At 41.0% G+C, this 13,294-nt stretch overlaps 1 protein-coding gene across 3 annotated transcripts in view; it reads right to left on the bottom strand.

Annotated features, from left to right (window-relative positions):
* The window catches only part of LOC111873411, a 650,279-nt gene that overhangs the window by 366,270 nt on the left and 270,715 nt on the right, over positions 1 to 13,294 (bottom strand). The window contains exon 1 of one of the 3 annotated variants that reach the window (XM_023868099.2): positions 10,577 to 10,635. The exons of the other annotated variants lie outside the window; for them this stretch is intronic. The gene's annotated coding sequence lies outside the window, so the exon portion shown is untranslated. Of the gene's footprint in view, positions 1 to 10,576; positions 10,636 to 13,294 lie in introns of those variants that run through there. 3 annotated transcript variants of the gene reach the window in all.

Here is a 13,294-nt window from a genome sequence, read left to right as displayed (position 1 = left end):
TACAGTGCAACCATGTCATATTGCTGCATTCAGCGAATTAAGCAGATAAATATACAATACTGCCAAAATTACATGCTTATAGCTATAAACTAGCCAATAGAACAGGCTAATTTTTTTTTCTTCTTGGCACTACAGCCCCAGTGGGCCTAGGCCTACCTCCATGAACTTCTCTGTTCACTTCGGTTTTTCTAGATCTTACACATACGGTAGGACTCCTTGGGCGAGCGATCAGCTCGTCGGAAGGCCTCTACCTGTAGACAAACACAGAAAAACGCACACAAACATCCATTCCCTGAGTGGGATTCGAACCCACTATCCCAGCTTCCGAGAGAGCGAAGACAGTGCATGCCTTAGACCGCTCGGCTACCGGGACCGGCTAAATTTTTTCTTACCTCTTAAAATTAAACAGGCTGATTCAGGAATTATTAATTTTCCATGTTTCACATCTCCTGTCCTCGCTGACTGACTTCTATCTCACGATTCTTCATGCCTGCAACTCCTCGAAATTGACTCTTAGCCACTGTTCACCGGCAGTTGCATAGCAATGGATTTCTATTAAATCGAGCCATTGCGTCCTTGTCGCGCCGTAACGTAGCAACGGAAGTCTTCTGCGGCTTCCAGCGGATATGACATAATATTTACATTCTATTTATTTCCTCATAATTTCGGGGACTGTCCCACCGAGACAGTTTTCTGTCTCCTTAAAATGTTTAAAGTGTTCAATAAATTTTGCAATTAGTTTCATAGAAAAACTTTTCAGTCACGACAGAGAAGATGAACTCTTTATGTTTGGGCGTCACTGGTTTCACTCGGCTCTCTATTTTTGAAGGCATTTCTGTCTTACCGCCTCATCCAACAGGCGATGACGAGAAAGGTTCTATACTCTGGTGATGGTTTGTAGAAATACGTCAAGACTAAACATAAGGCTGGCTGATGTCAGCTAAGGATCACAAATCAACACAAGATACACCGAACCAAGGGAGAGGCACACTCGATGGAAAACAGAGCAGCTCCATACAAAAGATAGGAAGAACAAACATTTTGTAACACCAAAATTAATAATACACGTAATAATAATAATAACAACAACGACGCTCTTTAAAAGTACTATTTGACAAAGTGAACACTGCAGTGGATTCCTTAAAAATGCGTTACCTGAAAATGGCCCTGTGTAGCCGAAATAAGTAACGCATAAACAGAGAATGTAAAAAAAAAGTAAAAATATCCTTGTAACAGGCCGTGAAGGCCCATAGGATTGTGAGACGTCGAGGCTCTCACATTTCCTCTAGACAGTCGGCTCATAGATGGCTGTAAGTTTGTCAACCTTACGCACCGGCGGCCCTTTACCCCCCCCCCCCACCAGGAATATTCATGGCACTCATTTCTATTAGAGGTTGAGTAGATCCCAGGGTCATAATGCGGCTGGAAGGATTAGGTAAATTGAAAATATCCACTTCATCGGGACTCGAAACGACGACCTTCCGGCTTGTAGCATAGTGCCTAAGCAAACTACACTACCACGTTCCCCCAGAACACAGAATGTATATGTATTTGATGAGATTTTAAATATTTTAAAGAATATTTTAGCGAATTAAATGTAGACTAGTGTCCTCTAAATCAACATATATTAATATTGCTGCATTATAGACGGAAGAAGACTATAAGCCCGCTGAGTCCGTTGCCTTCCTTCTACAATATGGCGTGCGCAACCGCTCCCAGGCATGGAGAAGAATTCTCTCATTAGCACTTGGGAGAGCTGCTCTATTGGAAACAATCTAGGTCAGATGCTCTGCATTACATCTCAGCATAGCTACGTTGTTAAAGAGGATCGTTTGTTCGCTGGGAGAATCAGCAGGCCTGACACATGGCAACAGACTGCACCAGTACCACCATGACTGGGAAGTTACGAGGAGAACCGCAATGAGCAAGAAAAATTGTTCAAACGGAAGGAAATTCAACGCCAGAAACGAAAAAGAGAAGGCTGCGAAGAAGACAAGGAATTTGCGGAGAAGCTGCAGTCGTTTGACGATGATAAATGCTGTAGACAATAGGTGGGGAATTGTTACATTATGACACGAAGTTGAAAGATGCCTGAGCGCCGTGTCTGAAGATTACAGAATGGTTACAGGAAACGGGTACAATATATAGGGATAAAGGCAGTGTCTGTAGGAGCGATGAATAACGATGCTACAAGCTCATAAAAATGGTAAAGTAAAATTCAGTATTCCTGAAATTGTAACTGGAAAACTGTCCTGTTTGTTTGGGGTGTGTCTCTGGGTCTGTCTGGAAGAAAACGATAGAAGTTACTTTCTTCTTTCTAATGTGCAAATATACCGTAACACTGTAATATGTAACAAATGTTTTCTTAATTAACATTAATTATAATAAATAGAGACATATGAGGAGGAATGCATATAGGATATTGGTGTGAAAGGCAGAGGGAAATAGACCACTGGGAAGACAAAGGCGTAGGTGAGTGAACAATATTAAAATGGATCTTAGAGATATAGAAAGGGAAGGTATGGACTGGATTGATCTGGCTCAGGATAGGGAAAAGTGGAGGGCTCTTTTGAACACGGTAATGAATCTTCGGGTTCCATAAAATGCTGGGAAATTCTTGAGTAACTGAAGAATTGACGGCTCCTCAAGAAGCGTTCAGTTCCATGAGTAAGTAAGTAAGTAAGTAAGTGCATGGAGACATACATCGTATTGGTGCTAATACAATATTTTATTCTTAAGGACCGGAAAACAAGACAACATCTCTTTTACTAGCAATAACATAAGGGGGGCGGGCCCTTATGTTGTTGCTAGTAAAAGAGAGGTTATCTTATTTTCCGGTCCTTAAGAATAAAATATATCGGTCACGGTAGCCGAGTGATCTAAGGCATGTACTGTCTTCGTTCGCTCAGAAGCAGGGATCGTGGTTTCGAATCTCACACAAGGCATGGATCTTTTGTAGGTGTATGTGTTTATTCTCTGTTTGTGTTGTCCTGTGTTTGGGTAGAGGCCTAGCGACAAGCTGTTCACTCGACTAAGTGAGTCCTACCGTCTATAAAATGATTAAAATAATAAAAAAACAACCTCGGCACCGTACGGTATAAGCGGAACGGATTAAGTAAGTAAGTAAGAATAAACACGAAGAAGATAAATATGAGGAATTCTAATTGCTAATTCTAATGACATTTGTAAAAAATATTATCACGTATTAGGGGTTTGCATGACTAATAAGACAGGTTTCGGATTTTATGGTCGAATTTATTGAACCTTTATACAGCTGGTTACAACAGCTCACAAGTCACTCTCTTCGACTGGACACTCTCAGTTTCTGACCACTAATCCACTTACCACTGAATCTTCCCAGTTTTCTTTCACTAGTTTTCACTAGCCGTTTCCTGACAACGGATTCATCACAGTCTCACTGTCACTTCAAATATCGCTGTAACGGCAGCACCTGTACAGTCTTCAACTCACACGCTAAGACTTCTTGGCAAAGTGTAATTCCTTCGACTACCGACTCCCTGAATTCCCATCTACGACGACTCTAAAACTCTGTATAGCCGGTCTGGATTCCTGATTATAGAGCCTCGGATCGGACCACAGCACAGAAAACACGTTCATTGCCTAACAATGGATATTTATTATTGTCGCATATTGTTGTACGCATTACCTAGCAACGGGCATTTACCACGAATTTGTCTCCGCGCAGGAAGACGTCCATTGAGCCGTTGCCTAGCGATGGGTTAATACGTCACATTATCTAGACTATAATTAAATTATTGAACATTGAACTTATAATTTCACAATAGAATGTATTTCATTATTTTTGCTTACAACCCTCAAAACTAAATGGAATTTCCAATTTTGTAAAAAAAAAAAAAATTATTTAATTTGATAAATAGGGGGTTGCCTTATATTCTCGCTTTATTTACTGGAAGACTTTGAACAATAACCCTCCTATGTTATTCTTATCTTAAGCAGGACAACTCCCCAGAATTACCTTATACGCATATCAGTATACCAATACATGCAAAGGCTTGTACTCAGATATTTCTGTCTTTGGTCAGGCAGAAATTAAAATTTTAAGTCATTTTTTTCCTTATTTCTGCGAATTTAATAAATAATTTTTGTATATCTATGCATGCCTCGGCCTGTAAAAATAAACCAGTTTTCTGTGCACTCTCTGATCACATTCATGTACCAGTCTGGAATATAAAGTTTCATTCGCGTTTAGGTGAAATAGGATTAAGGTGGGAATATTTGGTTTCTGTGATACAAAAATATATCCTTCAGCTTTTTAATTAATAGACACCTTATCGCTATAAATGCAGAGTAACACGTTTAACTGCTTCATATGGCCAGTACAACTGTTTCAAGTTTTCCACTCGAGAGAGCAGCAGCTGCTTGTTTCTGACGTGCACATCACAGCCCACACAGTTGCACGTCCGAAACAGGGGCCGCAATTGACTTGTTGCCCCCCATGTGGACAGGATCTGCATGCCCTGCACGCAATGCAGAGGCTTAGTCTGGGTCCTGCCGGAAGGAAGGACAGGAAACCGCGTCACAAATATCACACAAGATGGAGATATTGTGTAATTTACATGCAAAGGAATCAAAAAATTTCGGAATAAATTTATTTCATTCTCTGTCATGTCTTATTTTGCAGCCGATCAAATATAACTTCATGTGAAATAAGAATAAACAGCCGATATCCAAAATGTTAAATATTTAGGACTTGTTAACCCTGAGATATCCGTAATTTTATCGATACCTCGAGACAAACACGAGACATTTCTCGGGATTAATAGGCTTTAAGACTATGCCTATTGTCGGTATTCTACAGAAAACAACGTCTCGGATACTGATTCTATCTCCGTCCTCAGAAGACGGGGTGGCAGGCGCCAACTCTGTTAGTCTCTATAGTATAAGCTAACCTCCGTCCAGTAAAGTAACTGAGGTTAGGTCTTTCTAATGAACCCAACAAAGTAGGGGTCTAGGGCCGCACCGTAGCTCAAGCGGTTAGTCGGTGGCTTTCCACCGCGGCGGCTCGGGTTCGATCCCGTGTTTGGTCAAGTGGGATTTGTGGTGGACAAAGTGGCGCTAGGGCAGGTTTTCTCCGAGTACTTCGGTCTCCCCTGCCAATCTTCATTCCACCAATTGCTCCACAATCACCCTCACCTATCATCTGGGGCTGGTACAATTGCCAGAATTGGCCGCAGTACAAGGGACTTAGTCCCACCCCACTACCAATAAAGAAGAGTAGGGGGTCTCCAACCCTTTCATCCGAGGACAGAAACAAACTATTATCTGACCCTTTAGAACACTGGACGACGGGAAAGCCCCAAAAATTCAGGATTTACATGCGTTATACATCATTTTCAGGAAACTGTATATATCGTGATACTAGTACGGAACCATTTCTGTATTTCGGTCTACATTCCCACTGGCTGCCACTGGACAAATACAACGAACCAGTTCCTACAGTCTACTTGTCCGCAACGCAGGTGTCAACATGGTGGCCGCGCCATAGCTCAAGCGGTTAGTCGCTGGCTTCCCACCGCGGCGGTCCGGGTTCGATTCCGGAACTGGTCAAGTGGGATTTTTGGTGAACAAAGTGGCGTTAGTGCAGGTTTGCTCCTAGTACTTCGGTTTCCCCTGCCAATCTTCATTCCACCAATTGCTTCACAACCACCCTCACCTACCATCTGGAGCTAGTACAATAGGCTAGAAGTGGCCGCAGTAAAAGGGACTTAGTCCCACCCCACTAGCACTAAAGAAAAAGAAATTTAAGAATCCGGGATAGCGTACACGGTATAGCGACCGCATACGGGCTGGACGACCAAATGGTCGGAGTTCCAAGTCCCGGTAGGGTCAAGAATTTTCTCTTTTCCACATCTGGGATCCGCCCAGACTCCTTTTCAATGGGTACCGGGAGTTCTTTCCCTGGTGATAACTTGGCCGGTGCGTGAAGCTGACCACTAACCTCCAGCTAGTGCCGAGGTCAAGAAAATGTTGATCTATACTCGTACTTCCACTCCTACATACGCCTTCGTGGCGTAATGCTTAACTAGTTAAACACAGAGACAACTTTACTTTTTTTTTCAGAAAATTTCCTACAACACGTCTCGCGGGAAAATATCCTGACCTATGAAGAGAGCGGGGCACTCTAAGAAGTTCCATAACGACAAAGTTCGCGATTTGTGCACGTAATTTTCAGCTGCCTGGACAGTGACAACTAGAATGTCCATGTAGGCTGGGCATGTAGATAGCAACGAGAGAATGGAGACAAAAGAGTGTCAGCATGAAAGGTATCCAAAATAATATATATATATATATATATATATATCGGAAACTGATTGTCATGCACGTATCCGGTTTATGTCATCGGAAAGGAACACTATGAATGTTCTCTTTTTCATACCAGGCTTACGCGCATGCGCCGCCACATTTCTGCCACCATGTTAGGAATCGCCTGGACAGAGAGATGGCTGGGATATGAATTGGCAGAGTTGGGCCAATCGCTTGGCCTCCTAGGTCGCCAGATTTAACTCCAGTGGATTTTTTCTTGTGGGGTTATGTGAAGAATATTTTCTATCAGGTTAAGATCAACGACCTTTAACACCTGAAAGCCCGCATAAGGGACGCTGTGGCTATGGTAACACCAAACATGCTGGATCGTCTGGATATTTATTGTGCCACAAAGGGAGCCCACGTTTAAATTTAATGAGAAAGTTATGTATGCAACAAAGAATGTTGATAATTTCCATTTGTAATGGTGTAACCCATTAATGTGTACAATAAATTCTTTCTGAGATATAATGATTTTATTTTGGATACCTTTCATCCTGACATTCTGTATATATCACAGTATGCTGGTGGATAATTATTTCCAGGAGCGGCCACATGGAAGATTAATGGCATATATAATAATAATATTAAGCTGGGTCTTAGCGAGATGGTTTTTCAGGATTAAAGGTGCATGGAACTGGTTCAGGATCATGTGTAATGATAGGACTCAGTATCAGAGGTGTCAGCCTGTGGGTCGTATTACCATGGTGTTAATTAAAGAAGCCTATGGCCTCCATTCTGAAAATCACATAAAAGATTGCAAATGATGTATTTCAATATTTAAACTGAGTAGGCCTGTGTCTGTTCTCTTTGTTATCTGTCAGTAGGGTAAGACAACAGCTCACTGTGTCAGTGCAGTATTCGTGATTAAGCTGCCTGTGCTGCGTTATGTGTACGAGGGAGAACATGGCGTCAAAGCGAAACATTCTCCTAGCATAAAAGAAAGGTGTTAGTACTGCGGGGCGAAGTTAGAGCAGCAATTAATCATAAGTGCATAATTAGAGGGTTTAAGTGATATTTTGGTGATAACTTCGCAATTTAGAACTAGGATTCTCGTCTTTTCGGGGCAGTTTATAATACATAGAAAGGCGTGTATTTCCTTTTTCTTTCGATGTGTCTACCCTTTTTGCTGCACAATTGAATCAACGGCACTGTCTATAAACATACTTTAGTGAATTCTGTGCTGTAGTATGAAGTTTAATAAAAAATAATGGCATAAAACATGAAGAGCAGTCAAGACCATCGTTTCGTTGAATGACAAAATTAGGATAAAAAATATTACTTCATCAAAAATTCTTTTCGTAATATCTATAATATTAAAAATAGTTCATCCCGAATATATCTCAGAGTACACGAAGCTAATTGTATCTGGTACAGCAGTACATAAAATAAATAATATGAGACGTTGATTGTACTTGTAAATCAGCTACAAAAAGCTTTGTATCAAATTTAGATTAAACTCCATTCTAGGAATTTATTCAACAAACTGTGGGAGATATTTCTACGTTTATATAAAAATTTCGTATAATTACATAATTACACGTAATACTTCAACATACGAATGGTGGCCATCTTGTCTAAAACTTGACATGAGGCATAAATATTCTTCCCCCCCCCCAGCTGCTAAAAGAAATTGTATGCCAGTGTTTCTCAACCGCTGGACCGCGGCACGCTACCGGGCCCTAGTTTTATAAATAAAAAAATTACCGGGCTGCGGTCTAAAAGAGGTTGAGAACCACTGCTGTATGCGCTATGGGACAATAATCCCCATCCCAGACTTGTCAACGTAGTCTCATGTCGTTAAACTCATCTGCTATTGAGGCCGTACTTTAAAGAAGAGGGTAACTAAGGCAGTTGTAGATAATCGTTTTACTAAATCTGCCCCGAGTCTAAAAAGGAACTAAGCTAAAATTACAGCTCAAGGTGTTTTAATATTACACCCTGAGCTGTAATTTTAGCTTAGGTCCTACATGAGTGTAAAATTTGATATTTAGCCCTAAGAGACGAATGGAGACCTACATGCAGAGCGTCTGGGAAGCGACAGATGAGAATATTTGGACTTGCGACGCAGAAAGTACGAGTAACAAGAGGCTTCAGAGAATTTCATGTTCAGGAGTTTCATAAATGGAACTGATAGCAAAATTATATTTCGACTAGGGTAAAAATGAGCAGAATGAGATTCAAAGAGCAAAGAGCAGTGGCGAAAAAGAGATGAGAAATAAAGGCCCATATGCATTTTAATCGGAAAGCTTGAAATAAAAAGACAACTTCAGAAGATAATATGAAAATATATCCGAAAGAAGTGGTCCGTGAGGAGGTGAACTGGATAGGTGAGGGTGAGTGTGGAGCAATTGTTGGATTGAAGATTGACAGGTGGAACCGAAGTACTCGGAGAATACCGGCCACTTTGTCCACCACAAATCCCACTTGACCAAACCCGGGATCGAACCCGGGCCGCCACCGTGGGAAGCCAGCGACTAACCGCTTGAGCTATGGCGCGGTCTCAGGGACATGATTAATTAAAGGACCCCCCAAAACGATAAGGAACATGTTTACTTAAAGGCCCGAACTAAGTAGATGTTCTCTATTTCTACCTGGAGTTGAAATCAGAGACAGTTCTGCGAAACACCTATCTCTACATATTAGCGCATTCATCTCCGGGTTTCTGTAATGTGACGCCTTATAACTAGGTAGATGTGTACCAATGTTTCGAGAGAACCTGTTGCCTCCATTACTAGGGTAGAGTAATCCGCGCTGGAAAATGGGGGTATCAGTGTAGGGCTTAGAAAACAGCAGTCGAGGCTGCCTATATATCTTTCTCTATCCCAGATTTCTGCAAATATTACACTTATACATGAAGATGGATGCAAAGAAATTCTTCCGAAATATTGCTGTTTATTTTATCAAACTATACAACACCACAGTTCAAGAGACCATAATGCCTAGTCTCGCATACATACATATTTCTCTACCTGTATTTATGTCACACCTCTGAAGAGGTGAAGCTGTCTCTGGGCTTAATTAAGCATAGCTCCATCATTCTTGAATGTGACACGAGATGGAGACCAGTGGTCGCTTCACGCCTCGACCTCTTGTCCTAGCCCCCGGTACACAATTGGTAAGAGGTTAAGAGGGTCCCAGAGCCGGGCTGAACGCTGTTGAGAAGAGAAAACCCTTGTCTCTGCCGGGGTTCGAACCCTGGTCGTCCAACCAGTAGCCCGTCTCTGTTCTGACTGGGCTATCATGGCTCCCAAGCTTAATATATTTTATTTCATTGATTAAAATAGTCATGACTCTGGCATTAACAAAGTATGATAATGATGATGATGAATTTCACTGCACTAATTCAAGAAAGTAAAGGTAGGCAGGAGTTCTATACAATTAATGAATACGCTTTGCATGCAGTGTAACTCAGAAGCGGAGGCGGAAAACATCTAAATTTTAGCCAAAATCGCCAAAATTCTTGCAGTATAAAGGCCAAAACTCCAGCTTGACAGACCTGCCCTTTTGATATGCGCGAATACGTGTGCATATCCGTATTTTCGCTAATAATTCTACTTTACATGCTTGACCTGAATTCCATTCCCTTTAAACATACACAGACCGAGAGAATCTCAGGTAATATTGGTGTTAGTCAAGAAATCTGGAATCGCATGTTATTTGCTTATTGGTTTATGTCTTTTGTTATAAATTTTCATTATGTCGAGGTGCAGTGTGCTTTATATTTTATGTATGAATACTATAAATACTTCATTTCTCCGAATAATGTACCAAGTACCTGCGGCTCTAAGTTGCCCAAATTTAATATATTAGGGGTGCTCACTGCACATTGCCCTCAGATTCTGCTGCAAATTATTGCAGTGGAAATCCGAAAACTCTTCAACCACTTGACATTATAATAGATTTAACATATTCAGAATATATATTTTTCCAATGGCTCTTCCAGCCCATTCAGGGCCCAGGCCTCTTATTTTGTTCCGTAATCATTTTTCACAAACGGTAGGAGTCCTTGGATGAGTGATCAGCCTGTCGCAAAGCCGCTACCCAGACACAGGACAACACAAACACAGAATGAACATATACACACACCAAATATCCATGCCTTGTGTGGGATTCGAACCCACGATAGCAGCGTGCGAGCGAGCGAAGACAGTTCATGCCTTATACACCGCGGTTACTGTGACGCGCATTCAAATAATACAGTAGGGTAAAATATAAAGTTATTAATCACCTCACAACGAAAACGCAGATAAGGGTGGAAATATAGCTCGGCGTATTGTTAACCTCGGCACTAGACGTCCTGGCTGCTTTTCCCAAGGCTGGGCGGGCTCCACATCCGGTCTGGACGCTGTGGATAAGTGAAAAATATTTTATTCCTTCCAGAAATCGAACCCCGGTTCCTCAACTGTCCAGTCCGCATCCTGTTGCTATACTGACTGGACTTACTGTACAACATTCTCATTAAGTTTCTTGTGTTCATATAATTAGTTAGCCTAATTGATATACGTTTACATGCAAGCTACATTAATAATTAAATTTTTAAAGTAAATATTTAAGATGTATCATATGTTAACCTATTTTCAAATATTCGCAGCTAAACATTTTTGTATCAGACGCATGGCGATACTGAGGAACCGAGACATTCTTAACGTCTCCAGAATGGAGGATCCTACACCCTGCTATGTAGTTCAGACGGCACAGCTACCTTCCACAGACCCATAGATTTCCTGTTTTAAACTATTCAGTGAACTCATTCACCCTTGTATAAGCAAGAAATAATGATGAATCCGTTTCGAGGGAATGGGTACTTTGTTAATATTGGACTGCCAACATTGAACCTATATGATGGGTGGGATCGAATAGTAAGCAAGAAATCTGTGGGCCTTGTAGACACTCGACCTATCTGGCTTTACACATCAGTGCTTCGCCATCGTCTTCGATATATATCAGGGATGTACAAACGTCAGCTATATGTACTAAGGGTTCTTACGGCCGAAAAAAAAACCCGAGAAGAATAATATTAAGAAATTAAGTAAGGCAAAAGTTAAATCTATCCTTGTGCTTAATTAAATAAGCAACTAAGCACTACGCCAAAGAGATGTATGGAGGAGTGAAGGTATATCTCCATCATTCTGGATCTCGGCACTAAATGGAGGTCAGTGGTCAGCTTCAAGCTCCGGTCGCTTTTACCACGTGGAAAGAACCGCCTATATTTATTACACAGGACGCTGCTGGGGCTCCAGAACCGGTCTGAACTCTGTGGAGTAGAAAAAAGACCCTTACCCCTTCTATATCCTTACTGGAACGTTCCACCTCAAGTGTTAAAATAAGTCAAGAAATGGAGTGTAATTCTGTGGTCTCCATTCTCAGCATAGGGCCCAGAAGCACATTTATGCAAACTCGGTAATGGACCTTCGGGTAACATAAATTAGGAGTGATTTCTTGAAATTAAAGTTTTTTCCTGGCCTCCTATTTATCAAGTATTACGGCTGTTTTTCATTCACGACATGGAGGATGATAAGAAGTGAAGTATAGAACTAATGAGATGATAGGCTGATTAAAATATATGTGTGTGTGTGTGTGTGTGTGTGTGTGTGTGTGTGTGTACACATTTTGTACTGAAAATTATTGAGGCATGTAAGCCTGTAGCTAGGCAACGACTGCGAACTAAGCAGCCGTTGCTAAGTAACTGCTCCGCAAACAAACATGTTTCCACGGCAGAAAGAGTATAAAATAAAAATGGAAGAGTTATTTTCTACCCGGTTCGTGTCGAGATACTGCAGATGGCAGTAATTGTGAAACTTTGAATTGTGTAATTGTGAGAGCGAGTGGAATAAATTCGCTTGATCCAAAACGACGTGAAGTTATTTGTCGCGTCACATACCCAACACGTGACAGAATTTTATATCTATGACACAGTTTCTCTATGTATTGATAATGGCCTATGACATGTGATAGTAGTTTCCGCATGCATTGATCATGTCCTGAAGATCGTCGCTTTGACCGAAACATGTAAAGGGTAAAAGATTAAAAAGACACAGAATTTATCAATCACAATGGACGGTGTTAATAATTTTTAAATTATATTATATGTTGCTTTCCAGACGTGAAAATAATAGAATTTATGATTTGCAGAGTTTAGTTTATATAAAAGCCGATCACAGTGTCCTTGCAGCCTAAAGCATAAATTTTTCTTCAAAAATAAGGATCGTGTGTTCGAAACCCACTTACGCATGGATGTCTGTGTGTTTTATTCCGTGTGTATACTATCCTGTGTGCAGGTAGAGGTCTTGCGACGGACTTCTTGAGAAGCTAAAAGTTGCTCATTAAATTCCCAGACTAATAACATTTGTATGCTCATTATCTTGTGCACAGGAGCTCGCTCCTAAACCAATTTAATCAAGCGCATTCGGCCATATCATGTTTCCTTGATATCCACTTTAATATCTTATTCCTTTTCATGTATAAATCTCAAAAGGAGATTCTTCCATTCAGAATCCCAGACTAAAATTGTCTAAGCATTCCTCACATCCCCACCCCATGCAACATATTCGTTGAATTTTCTATTTACTTCCTATTGATCCGACATAACACCATAAATGACCTGAAGTTCAGATTAAAGTTAGCCCATCTTCTCGATAAAAGGGTTCATCATTGAAATTGTGACGAGATATAAACTATATATTTTATTATATTCTATAGCCGGTAACGGTAGCCGAGCTATCTAAGTCATGCACTGTCTTCGCTCACTCGGAAGCAGGGACCGTGTGTTCGAATCCCACTCTAGGCATGGATGTTTGGTGTTTGTGTGTGTATGTGCGTTTTTCTGTGTTTGTGTGTTTATGTGCGTTTTTCTGTGTTTGTGTTTGATCACCAGCTCAAGGAGTCCTACCGAATGTCTAAGATTTAGTAAACCGATGTGAAACGGAGAGTTTCATGGAGGTAGGCC

Source organism: Cryptotermes secundus, unplaced genomic scaffold (genome assembly GCF_002891405.2).
Source record: "Cryptotermes secundus unplaced genomic scaffold, Csec_1.0 scaffold22, whole genome shotgun sequence".
Taxonomy (NCBI): Eukaryota; Metazoa; Arthropoda; class Insecta; order Blattodea; family Kalotermitidae; genus Cryptotermes; species Cryptotermes secundus.
Note: the sequence above shows the minus strand (reverse complement) of the source record. Positions and strands in the feature narration are given on the sequence as shown.